Source organism: Ovis canadensis, chromosome 10 (genome assembly GCF_042477335.2).
Source record: "Ovis canadensis isolate MfBH-ARS-UI-01 breed Bighorn chromosome 10, ARS-UI_OviCan_v2, whole genome shotgun sequence".
NCBI lineage: Eukaryota > Metazoa > Chordata > Mammalia > Artiodactyla > Bovidae > Ovis > Ovis canadensis.
This window is the reverse complement of record NC_091254.1, coordinates 84,502,670-84,519,773: the sequence shown is the minus strand read 5'-3', so window position 1 is coordinate 84,519,773 and position 17,104 is coordinate 84,502,670. Positions and strand designations below refer to the sequence as shown.

Genomic DNA, 17,104 nt, shown 5'->3' with positions numbered 1-17,104 from the left:
AAGATCCTCTGGAGTAGAAAATGGGAACCCACTCTAGTATTCTTCCCTGGAAAATCTGATGGACAGAGAAATCTGGCAGGCTACAGTCCGTGGGGTTGCAAAGTGTCGGACTTCACTGAACACACACATTCACACAAACTGATACATATGGGTTATAATTTTGAGATTTTGTCTGAAATATTACCAGTCCTTAATTTGTGTTTCTACAGATATAAGGAAATGTTAGGTAGTTTGAGAAAGGAGTCCAAAATGGCAATTAAAAAGTGGCAACTAAAAGGCAAACAAAGAAATTAAAAAGCCTCAATAAAACAGAACAAAGGAAAAATCTTCAGCCCGGAGTAAAAACCTTTGGTGGAAAAAACACATCCAACATGACCCCTTCCCTGGTTGGTCTCAGGTACAAGCCCTGATTGACGCTGCTGTTGTTCTTCAGCGGCTCAGTCCTTTCCGACTCATTGCAATCCCATGGACTGCAGCACACCAGGCTTACCTGTCCTTCATCATCTCTCAGAGCTTGCTCAAACTCATGTCCATCGAGTCAGTGATGCCATCCAACCATCTCATCCTCTGTCATCCCCTTCTCCTCCTGCCCTCTATCTTTCCCAGCATCAGGGTCTTTTCCAATGAGTCAGCTTCTTCACATCAGGTGACCAAAGTACTGGAGCTTCAGCTTCAACATCAGTCCTTCCAATGAATATTCAGGATTGATTTCCTTTAGGATTTGATCTCCTGGTAGTCCAAGGGACTCTCAAGAGTCTTATCCAGCACCACAGTTCAAAAGCATCAATTCTTTGGTGCTCAGCCTTCTTTATAGTCCAAATCTCACATCCATACATGATTACTGGAAAAAGCTTTGACTATTTGGACTTTTGTTGGCAAAGTGATGTCTCTGCTTTTCCATATGCTGTCTAGGTTTGTCATAGCTTTTCTTCAAATGAACAAGCGTCTTTTCATTTAATGGCTGCAGTCACCAACTACAGTGATTTTGGAGCCCAAGAAAATAAAATCTATCACTGTTTCCATTGTTTCCCCATCTATTTGCCATGAAGTGATGGGACCAGATGCCATGATTTTCATGTTTTAAATGTTAAGTTTTAAACCAGCTTTTTCACTTTCCTCTTTCACCTTAATCAAGAGGCTCTTTAGTTCTTCTTTGCTTTCTGCCATTAGAGTAGTGACATCTGTATATCTGAGGTTATTGACACTTCCCCTGGAAACCTTGTGATATTGCTTGTAATATCTTTAAGATGGCAGAATAGAAGGACACGAGCTCATTTTCTATGTGAACACCAAAATCACAACTAGCTGTTTGACATAGGGCAGAATAAATCAGGCTCCATGGACTGCTTAGGAGATGGAACAAAGGACATTAAAAGAAAGCCTAAGACAGGGTGGGACCACTCTAACAGAGGTCAGTCTGCTCTCACACCTCAAGAGTGTGTTTCATGTCACTTGTTTAATAAACCCTGCCTGCATGAGCTTTCTTGATCTGTAATTTTAATTTTTTACTACAACAAGACAAGGATGGAGGAAAAAGAACCACACCTGACAATTTGGTGCCATGCCTCAGATGCAAGGTAAACTGCAGGTCTCGCCCAAACCTCTGGCTGGAGACTTCTGACTTTTCTCCCTCTTTCTCTCACTCTGCCTAAACTACAACCCCCAGTATGCCTTGTGCACTAGGATTGTGTTTTTCCCAACAGGGCAAACAATGTGCTGGGAGTTAGAGCTTGGCGCCTGCTGCTACCTGCAACAAATTTGCACCACTGAATGACAAACTTGTTTTCCTGGGATAAAAAAAATTTACCTCCCCCAGGTCCTGCTGCCTCACAGAATCTTTCTCCCCAGAAACATTCTCCCAGAATCTTGCTAGTGCTCGTACCATCTCACCAGCCAGCATGCTCTGCCCTTTACTTTTTCCTGGGATTTTCTTACCCACTCTACTTGGGAAAAATAATCTCCCATCTTACTCTGTGTTCAAAAATCCTCTGTTAAACTACTAGGACTTTCTCCTATAATCCATAGCCTGAAAAATCAGAAAACTCTCCTAACATCGTAAAGAATTCCCATCTAACTTCTCCTGTCTCTCAGGGGAAGGAGAGCCCAGATTCCCTCATTCCATCCCCTAACCAGTTTCTTTACCCCATCAGTTTCTTCTGATCAAACAAAAAAATTATAAAGTCTCCAGTTTCATCCACCTCACTAGAACTGACTCAAATGTATTCTTTTTAATGGCTGAGTAATACGGGGAGAGAGGTGGGAGGGGGGTTCAGGATGGGGAACACATGTACACCCGTGGCGGATTCATGTTGATGTATGGCAAAACCAATACAATATTGTAAAGTAATTAGCCTCCAATTAAAATAAATAAATTTAAATTTTAAAAACAATTTGAAAAAATTATAAAGTCTCTATGTGGACATATATGTATGTCTCAGTGTGTATCTTTGTCTTTGGATAATATTACTGAGGCTAATTTATAAATATGCTCTAATGACAGAAATGGTATGGACCTAACAGAAGCAGACGATATTAAGAAGAGGTGGCAAGAATACACGAAAGAACTGTATAAAAAATATCTTCACAACCCAGATAATCATGATGGTGTGATCACTCATCTAGAACCAGACATCCTGGAATGTGAAGTCAGGTGGGCCTTAGAAAGCATCACTACGAACAAAGCTAGTGGAGGTGATGGAATTCCAGCAGAGCTATTTCAAACCCTGAAGGATGATGCTGTGAAAGTGCTGCACTCAATATGCCAGCAAATTTGGAAAACTCAGCAGTGGCCACAGGACTGGAAAAGGTCAGTTTTCATTCCAATCCCAAAGAAAGGCAATGCCAAAGAATGATCAAACTACTGCACAATTGCATTCATCTCACATGCTAGTAAAGTAATGCTCAAAATTCTCCAAGCCAGGCTTCAGCAATACGTGAACCATGAACTTCCAGATGTTCAAGCTGGTTTTAGAAAAGGCAGAGGAACCAGAGATCAAATTGCCAACATCTGCTGGATCATGGAAAAAGCAAGAGAGTTCCAGAAAAACATCTATTTCTGCTTTACTGACTATGCTAAAGCCTTTGACTGTGTGGATCACAATAAACTGTGGAAAATTCTGAAAGAGATGGGAATACCAGACCACCTGACCTCTTCTTGAGAAATCAGTATGCAGGTCAGGAAGCAACAGTTAGAACTGGACATGAACAACAGATTGGTTCCAAATAGGAAAAGGAGTACGTCAAGTCTGTATATTGTCACCCTGCTTATTTAACTTATATGCAGAGTACATCATGAGAAACGCTGGACTGGAAGAAACACAAGCTGGAATCAAGATTGCTAGATATGCAGATGATACCACCCTTATGGCAGAAAGTGAAGAGGTGCTAAAAAGCCTCTTGATGAAACTGAAAGAGGAGAATGAAAAAGTTGGCTTAAAGCTCAACATTCAGAAAACGAAGATCATGGCATCCAGTCCCATCACTTCATGGGAAATAGACGGGGAAACAGTGCAAAGAGTGTCAGACTTTATTTTTGGGGGCTCCAAAATCACTGCAGATGGTGACTGCAGCCATGAAATTAAAAGACGCTTACTCCTTGGAAGGAAAGTTATGACCAACCTAGACAGCATATTCAAAAGCAGAGACATTACTTTGCCAACTAAGGTCCGTCTAGTCAAGGCTATGGTTTTTCCTGTGGTCATGTATGGATGTGAGAGTTGGACTGTGAAGAAGGCTGAGCGCCAAAGAACTGATGCTTTTGAACTGTGGTGTTGGAGAAGACTCTTGAGAGGCCCTTGGACTGCAAGGAGATCCAACCAGTCCATTCTGAAGGAGATCAGCCCTGGGATTTCTTTGGAAGGAATGATGCTGAAACTGAAGCTCCAGTACTTTGACCACCTCATCTGAAGAGTTGACTCATTGGAAAAGACTCTGATGCTGGGAGGGATTGGGGGCAGGAAGAGAAGGGGACGACCGAGGATGAGATGTCTGGATGGCATCATGGACTCGATGGATGTGAGTCTGAGTGAGCTCCGGGAGATGGTAATAGACAGGGAGGCCTGGGTGCTGTGATTCATGGGATCGCAGAGTCGGACACGACTGAGCGACTGAAATGAACTGAACTGAACTGAAAGAAAAGTAAGTGCTTACAAACCAAATAATTCTAAATTCAAAAAAATTAAATTAAATGAATTTCAGGTTCATGTGAACTGTTTGTGTTTGTTTGCTGATCTAATTAACAGAGACGTGTCTTGAGTCATCAACATTGTGTAATACTTTTACTGTGCATAGGTTTATATCTGTTGCAAACTATCAGCAAGGAAAGTGACAATGTAAAGAAACTTTGCTGCTGCTAAGTCACTTCAGTCGTATCCGACTCTGTGTGACCCCAGAGATGGCAGCCCACCAGGCTCCCCCATCCCTGGGATCCTCCAGGCAAGAACACTGGAGTGGGTTGCCATTTACTTCTCCAGTGCAGGAAAGTGAAAAGTGAAAGTGAAGTCGCTCAGTCGTGTCCGACTCTTAACGTTCCCATAGACTGCAGCCTCCCAGGCTCCTTCATCCACGGGATTTTCCAGGCAAGAGTACTGGAGTGGGGTGCCATTAAAGGAAAGAAAATGCAAATGAGGTAAGAGCTTTAAGTAATTTATATTTACCAATCTACAGAGTACTGTACTGATATAAAGGATACTTCATGGTTGCTTAAGAAATGTAGGGTGCATGGTACAAGTTTTCTTAAAATGTTAAACTGCCTTTGATAATGGATATTAAGTTTGTTTTCCTTTTAAATGATCTGTTCTATGTTTACCTTTGAAATCTCTTATTAGTATTGCTAAGTGAATAACTATTGTTTCACAGTGAACTGCATGATCTTATTTCACTGAATGTTATAAACCCTTTAGATATTTTTGGAAAAACTGCCTTAAATTAAAGTTGAATGAAGTTGTTTTGACTTCTAGCTAACTTTGAGGTGTTTCTGAGGGCCCCTGAGGCATCCCAAAGAAGGATATTAAACTAATTAGGTTCATTTAATATGTTAAAGGTACATGGGAAGTACTGTCAATAAGTAACAAATCTTTTTAGGCTATATTATATGGTGAATGACAGTAATACAGGTAGTTTAAAAATTATGTGAAATTCATAAAGATCTGATATGTCCTGAAAAAATATTGTCATTTATAATTCTAATTATCATATTAAAGTGTTACATGACACAGCAATAATCAGGTTGCTTTGTCAACTGCAGTGTAACCAGATTCTAAACTGTCTTCTATGGTTTCACTCTCATGCCTTTGCAAAAATACTGCTGCTTCTTTAAGGTTTATGGCAAACATTTTCTAAGATTAATCAGATAAACAAATTTTATAATTAATAGTAGCCTGGTGCCAGACTGAATTTTTTTTTCTCTCTGTTAAGAAAACAAAGGTATCTAGGAATGCAGTATTTAATAACAGACAATGTGAATTTCTTTGCTTTTAACTGATTTATATTTGTTTTTAAAATCTTTCCTTACTCTGGTAAAGTAAATAAGGCTGAGCTCTATCTACATGTACCATAATCTTTATTTTGCTTTTACAAAAATTAACCCCTCATTGTCAGATGCTTGCTATCCTGATGTCCTTAAAACATGGCAACAGTCTACTCCTAAATTGGGGAAATTAAAATGGGTAAACTAACTATATATCAAATAGGGTTGTGGGAAACACAAGATGGTCACTTGGCTTCCCCCAGCCCCATGACAAACCTCATTTGATGGGATAAAGCCTTCCCTGGCTGCAGAGTTAATATGTCCTCATGAAGGAAAAATTTCTTTATGTTTCACTAAATATTAAATTCTAGTTTTGTTAATTAATGTCTATGTTTGCCAAGGCTCACTTCCCGGGTCTTCCTTTGCTGTTTTGTTATATTACTAAAAACTTCAATTGAGTTATTAAGAGATACTCTAAATTTGTTTCTAAAGCTTATCTCAGTAATCTGTCTTTGGAGGGTGATCAGATGCCCTGTGGCCTACAACCAGAGGATTATAGGTTCTAGAAAAGACACAATGCAAAGGACTATCACCAACCTGGACAGAAAGACACTTATCAGGTATTAACTAGCTCAGGTACAGTGAAACTAAAAGAAAATTAACTCTAGGGTTAACTTCCACTGACAAAGGGTCCCTGCACTGGAGTGGCCTATAGAGAGAACTGCTGACCTCAAAATCACCTTAAAACAATGCTCAAGCAGAGGGAAAAACTACGCTCACACAAGAATAAAAAGATGACATCAGAAGTAGGACAACTCACCCAAGAGCCTTAACCTGATTTGTATGATTCACCACGTTTTCTTTATAATGATTTCTTGATTTCTGAGATCTTTGCATTTAAATCAAATATTTTTCTATCATAGACATGATCCTATGCTAATTTTAAAAATCAACCGAATTGTTGGGTTTGTGGCCAGTTATCTATGTCTAGCACTTCTGGGTCACCTTGGTGGATTTCTCCATTCCAAGGCTCTAATTGGTTGACAAAGAAAATTTTTCTAAAAAAATTAAAAATCAATGACTTACATCCCTCAGGACAATACAAAATTAGATTTGCAGCTATTCCACCAGGTTCCCAGTTTCAGGGCATAGGCTTGAATTGCTCTATATCATGCTATTTATTTCCAACTGAGGTGGACAAACTAGCAACAAGTCTGACCACTTCTTCCATTCAGGTCCATGTGACACTCCTCTCCTGGAAACCCTGGGGAAACCCAATTCCAGTAAAGGGGATCCCAAGAAGTCTCTTGAGCTCCCTTGGCATCCATGTCCTGACCGAGGGATGCTTGGCTCTCAGAACACAATCTCTTAATCCTACTCAGCACTAGTCATGCTGGAGACCTTGGGGAATACCTAACTCCACCTCTGGGATCCTAGGAGGTTGGCTTGCCTTCACCTGTCCAAGGATCTGCATCTTGACACAAGGACGCTCAGTTCTCAGGTTGCCCTAGTGCTGGGAAGGATAAGCGTCAGCCCAGGGAAGTCCACCCATAGGATCCTATTAGCTTTTCCTGTCATAGCAATTTCAAATCCTAAAAGATGATGCTGTTAAACTGCTGCACTCTATATTCCAGCAAATATGGAAAATTCAGGAGTGGCCACAGGACTGGAGAAGATCAGTTTTCATTCCAATCACAAAGAAAGACAATGCCATAGAATGTTCAAACTACCACACGACTGCACTTATTTCACATACTAGCAAAGTAATGCTAAAAATTTTCCAAGCCAGACTTCAACAGTACACGAATCGTGAACTTTCAGATGTTCAAGCTGGATTTAGAAAAGGCAAAGGAACCAGAGATCAAATTGCCAACATCCACTGGATCACAGAAAAAGCAAGAAAATTCCAGAAAAATATCTACCTCTGCTTCCTTGAATATGCTAAAGCCTTTGAATGTATGGATCACAACAAACTCTGAAAAATTATTAAAGAAATGGGAATACCACACCACCTTACCTGCCTCCTGAGAAACCTGTATGCAGGTCAAGAAGGAACAGTTAGAATTGGACATGGCTCAAAGGACTGGTTCCAAATTAGGAAAGGAGTACATCAAAGCTGTATATTGTCACCTTGCTTATTTATCTTATATGCGGAGTACATCATGTGAAATGCCGGGCTGGATGAAGCACAAGCTGGAATCAAGATTGTGAGGAGAAATATCAATAACCTCAGACATGCAGATGACACCACATTTATGTCAGAAAGCCAAGAGGAACGAAAGAGCCTCTTGACAAAAATGAAAGAGGAGAGTGAAAAAGCTGGCTTAAAACTCAACATTCAAAAAACAAAGATCGTGGCATCTGGTCCCATCACTTCATGGCAAATAGATGGGGAAACAAAGGAAACCATGACAGAATTTATTTTTCTTGGGCTCCAAAATCACTGCAGATGGTGACTACAGCTATGAAATTAAAAGACACTTGCTCCTTGGAAGAAAAGCTATGACAAACCTAGACAGCATATTAAAAAGCAGAGACAGTACTTTACCTACAAAAGGTCCGTCTAGTCAAAGCTACGGTTTTTCCAGTAGTCGTGTATTGATGTGAGAGTTAGACCATAAGGAAGGTTGAACACTGAAGAATTAATGCTTTTGAACTGTGGTGTTGGAGAAGACCCTTGGACTGCAAGGAGATCCAACCAGTCAATCCTAAAGGAGATCAATCCTGAATATTCATTAGAAGGACTGATGTTGAAGCTGAAGCTCCAGTGCTTTGGTCCCCTGATGGGAAGAGTCAACTCACTGCAAAAGACCCTGAAGCTGGGAAAGATTGAAGGCAGGAGAAGGGGATGACAGAGGACGAGATGGTTAGATGGCATCACTGACTCAATGGACATGAGTTTGAGCAAGCTTCAGGAGATGGTGAAGGACAGGGAAGCCTGGTGTGCTGCAGTCCATGGGGTTGCAAAGAGTCGGAGACAACAGAGTGACTGAACAGCAAGGCAGAATTTCCCTTCATATAACCTCGCTCCTGAGAGATTTGGACCCCTCAGTTACCAATATAGCCCTATCTTGGACCCAGAATTGGACACAATATTATTCGGGGCTTTATCTGGTCTAAGGAAATACCTCACTTGGAAAGAGAAATCATAAATTTTTCCGTGATGATGCAGCAGGGATAAAAAGCCACAGTATTGACTTTAGAGACCCAACAAAATCTATCAACAGCTTGACAGGGGTTGTACTCCAAAATAGGAGGGCAGTTTATCTCCTGAAGGCTGAACAAGGAGGGGCTTGTGCCATCTTAAATGAGACGTGTTGCTTTTGGGTAAACCTCTTCAGCCAAGTTGAAAAAAGTCTCACAGTCCTCAAGGAAACAATTTAGATCCTACAGGATCTTAAAGAATGAGCTAGAGAGTCCTCAGGATGGCTACAATCTCTCTTTGGGGAATTCCTCTCCTGGTAAAGAAGGATTTGGAATTGGCTGATGCCCCTATTAAAACCCGTTATTACCATATTAATACTACTTAGGATTGCTTCATATGTTATCAATTGTTTAACCTGTTTTATCTCTGCCCAGGTCAGCAAGCTACAAAATGTGGAGTTAATTCAACAAGGATATGTAGAACGACACCTGACCACAGAAAATATCTACCACTCGCCCTTAACCAGACACCACCATAAGGTCCCTGAAGCTTGAAGCTAACAAGAGGGAAAGGCCCAACACCCCTTGTCGTCCCAACTCAGGAAGAAGTAGCCAGAGAGACATCAGTGTCCCTATTCCCAAAGAACTGGGCCTCCCATCTCCTGAGGGAGGAATGTTAGGTAATTAGAATAAAGAGTCCAGAATGGCAATTAAACAGTAGCAGCTAAAAGGCAAACAAAGATATGAAATAGCCCTCAAAAAACAGAACAAACGGAAAATCTGCATCATGGAGTAAAAACCTTTGGCAGGAAAAACACACTCAACACTCCCCCTTCCCTGGTTGGCCTAAGGTACAAGGCTGTTTGACATGCATGAGTGCGTGCTAAGTCACTTCAGTGGTGCCCGACTCTTTCAACCCTATGCACTGTAGACCACCAGGCTCCTCTGTCCATGGAATTCTCCAGGCAAGAATACTGGAGTGGGTTGCTGTGCCCTACTCCAGGGGATCTTCCCAACTCAGGGATTGAATCCACATCTCTTACATCTCCTGCATTGCCAGGCAGTGCCACCTGGGAAGTTCCCTGTTTGACATGGGGCAGAAAAAATCAGGTTCTGGGATCTGTTTGGGGGACAAAAGACATAGAAAGGAAAGCCTGAAACAGGGTGGGACCACTTCTATGAGGGTCAGTCCACCCCTCACATCTCAGGAGTATATTTCATGTCACTTGTTTAATAAATCCTGCCTGTGCGAGCTTTCCTGGTTTGTCATTTCAATTTTTCGCTATGACAAGACAAAGACCAAGGAAAAAGAACCACACCCAAAAGGAAACTTTCCTCTTAAGCCAATTATGACTTCTATCAATTTGGTAAAGTATACTTTGTAAGCACAGTTGAAACAGTTACCTTTTCTCTTTGCTTGATCTCTCCAGAGATTCAAAACTCTCAGGTTCCCAACAGCTTTATCAGGTAAATTAGGAAGGCCACTTCCTAACAGGTGAAAAAAAATCTCAAAGTATTTTAGGGACCTCAAAAAGGGAGAAATTCACCTAAATTTGTGTGTATCTATGACAAGTCCTTCATATGGCTTTCCTAACCCTGAAAGGCCCTTTAAATTTCAGTCTGAGATTCCATATGAAAAGTTGCAGCACAGCCAGTTTAAAGGAACCAACAAGCTCAATTAACCAGACTCATTTTGCAAACAAGCTAGTCTTAATTTAACTGTTTTTTGATAAAAATTAGGGTTTTAGAGAAAGATTATGTTTCAGTGGATGTCAAATTCTGATTCCATTAACTGAGGTCTGCATGTACTGTCTAAGACTCACTTCCCAGATAATTCCTTGCTGTCATCCTACATAATTGTAAAGTTTAACTGAATTATTAAGGACATTCTAAGTCTATATTTCTGAGGTTTAATCTACCTTTGGATGAGTATCAGATGCCTTATGACCTGCATCCAGGAATTATACATACTGGAAGGAGCATCATTTAAGGGGCTATTTCCAACCCAGATTTTAAAAAAAAAAAAAAAAAGACCCTTATCAGGCACTCTTAACTAGCTCATACACAATGGAACTGAAGAGAACTGAATCTTGGATTAACAGTTCCACTTATACAGGGGCTCTTTACTGGACTTGCCTATAGAGAGGACTGCTGATCTCAAAATTACCTTTAAATAACACTCAGAATGAAAACTGGCTTCCCTGATGGCTCAGATGGTAAAGAGTCTGCCTGCAGTGTGGGAGACCTGGGTTTGATCCCTGGGTCGGAAAGACCCCCTGGAGAAGGAAATGGCAGCCCACTCCAGTATTCTTGCCTGGAGAATTCCATGGACAGAGGAGCCCGGTGGGCTACAATCCACCAGGGGTCACAAAAAGTTGGACACTACTGAATGACTGACTTTCTTTTCTTTCTTTTTCAGAGGGGAAACTACCATACCAGGATAAGAAGACATCTTAAGTGGACAACAGATGTAAGATGCTGGAACAGGAATGTGTACCAATTACTTTGATAATTGCTTGCACCTTTCTTATGTACCAACTGTATTTCACAATCTTATGCAGAGTTGAAGTAATCCAATTACTTTATATTTATGGTCACTACCTATATGCAGTACTTCTGGGTTACCCTGGTGGATTTCTTCACTCCAAATCTCTTATTGGTTGGCCCTTAGGAAATTTGTTCTAGAAGGAAGAAATTATAATTCTATTCAGGCCACTATTGATATTACCAGGTGGGATTCCCTCACCTGGTCAATTAATAATACCTGCTCCAATCAGTATTGTTAGGAGAACAGCAGGCCATTGCCCACCTTCAGCTTGTAATGTGGAAAGAACTGAACTAAAGCAATTTTATAATAACTAAAAATAAAAATAATAATTCTCTGAACCCAGCCATAAATATGAGTTTTCTTCTAAAGTTACTCGCACTCTATCAGAGCAACAAGCAATAGTTCAGCCACAGAAAATAACCTCCCAAAACTATGGGATGGATTTATATAGTTAACACTTGGCTTTGGTCTTTTAAATTTAAAGGATCCCTTTAAACCATGCTAGAATAACCAGCCTAGTAATAGTAATAAATTGGACTGGGTATCTTATGGACAATGCCAATATACAATTTCCCTTAAAGAAAAGGACAAGTATGAAACAAACTCAGATAACCTGTGGATATACCCAGCTGCAGCTAATGGAAGTTCGTTTTTGTTTTGTTTTGTTTTGTTTTGTTTACAATACTGTATTCTTACTTATCAGTTCAGTTCATTTCAGTCGCTCAGTCATGTCCCACTCTTTGCAACCCCATGGACTGCAGCACACCAGGTTTCCATGTCCATCACCAACTCCAGCAGTTTACTCAGACTCACGTCCATCGAGTCAGTGATGCCATCCGACCATCTCATCCTCTGTCTTCTCCTTTTCTTCCTGTCCTTAATCTTTCCCAGCATCAGGGTCTTTTCCAAAGAGTCAGTTCTTCACATCAGGTGGCCAAAATATTGGAGTTTCAGCTTCAGCATGAGTCCTTCCAATGTATATTCAGGACTGATTTCCTTGAGGATTGACTGGTTTGATGCCCTTGCAGTCCAAAGGACCCTCAAGAGTCTTCTCCAACACCACAGTTAAAAAGCATCAATTCTTCAGCACTCAGCTTTCTTTATGGTCCAACTCTCACATCCATACATGACTACTGGAAAAACCATAGCTTTGACTAGACAGATCTTTGTCAGCAAAGTAATGTCTCTGCTTTTTAATATGCTATCTAGGTTGGTCATACTTTTTCTTCCAAGGAGCAAGCATCTTTTAATTTCATGGCTGCAATTGTCTTAAATCAGATATTAGCAGAAAAAGAATACATATGTACTAGCCAATATCTCCTGTTATGAATATGTTAATACCACACCAGAAGTCAAAACCTATAGAAGATAAAAATAGACAAGCAGCTACCTGGCTACACGTCTCCCCAAAAGAGCCAGGTCCAGACTGGTCTTTAGACTTTTTCCCCTGAATTCCTCAGCAAATGAGATCTATTTTGTTCTGGCTGTCACTCCTCCATCTATTTCTACTTGAGTCTGTTGGCACCAAAAGGGCAGACTAAGTGACTGAGATCTTAATCACACAAGACTCCGAAACTTGAAACTTGGGAATATTTCCAATTTGCTGTCCAGTCCCCAAACTGAGGCAGGACTACATCCCATTTCAGCAGCAAGTAGCCAGACCAGTTATTGCCTCATTCCCTGAAAGATTTGGGGAAGGATGAGATAGGGTTGGAGAGTGAAACTAAGTTCCCCTAAAATCTAGTTGTTTTGTTGAGTTTATGATTAAACTCTTTATCCAAAAATAATTCCTTTTTCTTGTCCAACACATATTTTCCTCAAGATTGAGGAGTATCGAAGAGAAAGGGGGTATTGCAATCAAGCAGGATCCATGGGGCCTTCCTGGGGCAAGCTTTTCCCCCATATCCTCTGCTTTAAGTGAAGTGAAAGTCACTCAGTCGTGTCCGACTCTCTGCGACCCCATGGACTATACAGTCCATGGAATTCTCCAGGCCAGAATACTGGAGAGGGTAGCCTTTCCCTTCTCCAGGGGATCTTCCCAACCCAAGGACTGAACCCAAGTCTCTGGCATTGCAGGCAGATTCTTTACCAGCTGAGCTACAATGGAAGACCATCCTCTGCTTTAGCTCCTCTCTAAAGTACCTGGGAAAAGGAGTACATCAAGGCTGTATACTGTCACCCTGCTTATTTAACTTATATGTAGAGTACATCATGAGAAATGCAGGGCTGGAAGAAGCACAAGCTGGAATCAACATTGCCGGGAGAAATATCAATAACCTCAGATATGCAGATGACACCACCCTTATGGCAGAAAGTGAAGAGGAACTAAAAAGCCTCTTGATGAAAGTGAAAGAGGAGAGTGAAAAAGTTGGCTTAAAGCTCAACATTCAAAAAACGATCATCTGGTCCCATCACTTCCTGGGAAATAGATGGGGAAACAGTGGAAACAGTGGCAGACTTTATTTTGGGGGGCTCCAAAATCACTGCAGATGGTGATGGCAGCCATGAAATTAAAAGATGCTTACTTCTTGAAAGGAAAGTTATGAGCAACCTAGATAGCATATTCAAAAGCAGAGACATTACTTTGCTAACAAAGGTCTGCCTAGTCAAGGCTATGGTTTTTCCTGTGGTCATGTATGGATGTGAGAGTTGGACTGTGAAGAAAGCCGAGCGCCGAAGAATTGATGCTTTTGAACTGTGGTGTTGGAGAAGACTCTTGAGAGTCCCTTGGACTGCAAGGAGATCCAACCAGTCCCTCCTAAAGGAGACCAGTCCTGGGTGTTCATTGGAAGGACTGATGCTAAAGCTGAAACTCCAGTACTTTGGCCACCTCATGCGAAGACTTGACTCATTGGAAAAGACTCTGATGCTGGGAGGGATTGGGGGCAGGGGGAGAAGGGGATGACAGAGGATGAGATGGCTGGATGGCATCACGGACTCCATGGACGTGAGTCTGAGTGAACTCCGGGAGTTGGTGATGAACAGGGAGGCCTGGCATGCTGCGATTCATGGGGTTGCAGAGTCAGATGACTGAGCCACTGAACTGAACTGAAAGTACCTAGATAACAGTATCTGATGTACATTCCTGAGTTGTTTTACAAATTTACCCAGCCCCCAACCAAAAGAAGATGTTAACTACTTGATACTATGAGCATATAGCCTCCAGGCCTCCTGAAGCTTAAAGATTGATAATGTTAATCCGTGACACAATCAACCAACCAGAGAACTGTGCATGAGCTAATTATATACCCTATAATGCCCCTTCCCTTACCTGGCCTTTAAAATTGCTTTGCTGAAACTCTGGGAAATCTAGGGTTTGGGGGGCATAAGTCACCTGTCTCTTTGCATGGCCCTGCAATAAACCTTTCTCTGCTTCAAACTTCAGTATTTCAGTACTGTTTCACTGTGTGTCATGTACATAAACTTGCTTTCAGTAATACACCCTTTTTGTTTCAACAGACTTAATTTTTTTCAGCACAGTTATACAGTCACAGCAACACTGAGCAGTACAGAGTTCCTATACCTATACAAAAAAGTTGCCTGCCATATCAGTAAACAAAGGATATTGCAGTCCTCAAGTCACTACATTATAGTTGTCCCAACAGTGTGCCGTGAGGGAACTCAGGATAGGAACAAAACACCCCCTATCTAGCAGTCAGCTGCCACAACCACCCCTGAGGGCACACCCTAAGACTGAGGAAGAGAAAGTATAGGATATAAGCCCCAGATTGTTGAGGTGCATATCACAGGAAAGATTTCAATGGGCTCACGCTTGCATCTTATATCTTCCCAAACATAGAAAAGTGCTCAGTTCCTTAACTTTGGGTATCTGATTTTCTTTAATTAACTATAATCATTTGGTGTTCCAACAACCTGGAGTTTTCTTTTGCAAACACTGCTATATAATCTGGTGCCTCCCTTACCTCTTCAGAGATGTCTCTCAGAGCTACTTGAGAGGCCACATGGACTTGAAGTCCTCAGTTTTATCTGCCTAACTAAAACATAATCCTCGGCTTTTAGATTGTGTGTTTTTACTTTCAGATGATATAGTCTTTCCCCACAAATATGTACAACCTCCCCCATTATCAACAACACCCATCAGATAGGTATACTTGTTACAAACAATGAACCTACACTGATCTGTCATTATCACTCAAAGTTCATATACATTAAAGTTCACTCTTGGTGTTGTACATTCTATAGGTTTGGACAAGTGTATAAGGACTTTTATCCATCATTACTGTATAATACAAAGTAGTTTCACTGCCACAGAGAATCAGAATCATATCAGTACCCTTGGTCTCTTACCTTGCTCTAAAAGAGAAATGGACATTGAGGGCTAAGAAAGACCTGAGAAGTGGTTCCAAAATTTTAGCATCTGAATCACTCAGGAAACAAGTTTAAAAATTCAGGTTTCAGGATAACACTTCTTTCCTCACTCCAACCTCGACATAATCACAAGAGATTATGATCCTATGAGTAAGAAATGGGATTCATAATTTTATATTTTTAATCCATTTGGGAAATAAACCATGGCAATTTACAGAAGAAAATGTTATCTTACAATTGTTAAGAAATAAAAGGAAGGTGGCATGACTATCTTTTAGTATTTATTTACCATTTACAAATGGCAACCTGCTCAACTATTCTTGCCTGGAGAATCCCATGGACAGAGAAGCCTGGTGGGCTACAGTCAGACATGACTTAGTGACTAACACTTACTTACTTACTTGCCAGACTCTATTTTAAATGTTTCACCAGTGTGTCTGATTCATTTAATGTTTTTCACCATCTGATAAGGTGGGTATGATGATCAGGTAAGCAGCAGAGGTCAGATCTGTATTCGGACAATCTGGCTTCAGATGAGGTGCCACTCCATTGTACTACCCAACCAGGATGAGGGCACAGTGTTGTGTAAATGAGCCTCTGGCCATGGTGCTGGGAAAACAACGTGGGCATTGGCCTGCTATCTTGCATTCACTCCCATGGCCCTAGTAATCCAACAGCTCACTCAGAGGGACATGCCTTTCAGCAGACAGGACCCCAATCCTAGCTCTGATAGCCCTCCAAAGACAGGATAGTTATAAGATCTGCCTCAACTCATCATAAGTGCAACTGTGTAAGAAACGATGGAAGATAAGGATCAGAAAGCAGACTCAGAAGAATCCTTGAAGGCTCAGTTCAGTTCAGTCACTCAGTAGTGTCCAACTCTTTGCAACCCCATGAATCGCAGCACACCAGGCCTCCCTGTCCATCACCAACTCCCGGAGTTCACTCAGACTAATGTCCATCGAGTCAGTGATGCCATCCAGCCATCTCATCCTCTGTCCTCCCCTTCTCCTCCTGCCCCTAATCCTTCCCAGCATCAGGGTCTTTTCCAATGAGTCAACTCTTCACATGAGGTGGCCAAAGTATTGGAGTTTCAGCTTTAGCATCAGTCCTTCCAAAGAAATCCCAGGACTGTTCTCTTTTAGGATGGACTGGTTGGATCTCCTTGCAGCCCAAGGGACTCTCAAGAGTCTTCTCCAACACCACAGTTCAAAAGCATCAATTCTTTGGTGATCATCTTTCTTCACAATCCAACTCTCACATCCATACATGACCACAGGAAAAATCATAGCCTTGACTAGATGGACCTTTGTTGGCAAAGTAATGTCTCTGCTTTTGAATATGCTATCTAGGTTGGTCATAACTTTCCTTCCAAGGAGTAAGCGTCTTTTAATTTCATGGCTGCAGTCACCATCTGCAGTGATTTTGGAACCCAAAAAAGTAAAGTCTGACACTGTTTCCACTGTTTCCCCATCTATTTCCCATGAAGTGATGGAATCAGATGCCATGATCTTAGTTTTCTGAATGTTGAGCTTTAAGCCAAATTATTCACTCTCCTCTTTCACTTTCATCAAGAGGCTTTTTAGTTCCTCTTCACTTTCTGCCATAAGGGTGGT

At 41.3% G+C, this 17,104-nt stretch overlaps 1 protein-coding gene across 4 annotated transcripts in view; it reads right to left on the bottom strand.

Moving 5' to 3' along the window:
• The window catches only part of LOC138446666 (ATP-binding cassette sub-family C member 4-like), a 307,920-nt gene that overhangs the window by 275,379 nt on the left and 15,437 nt on the right, over positions 1-17,104 (bottom strand). The window lies entirely within an intron of this gene.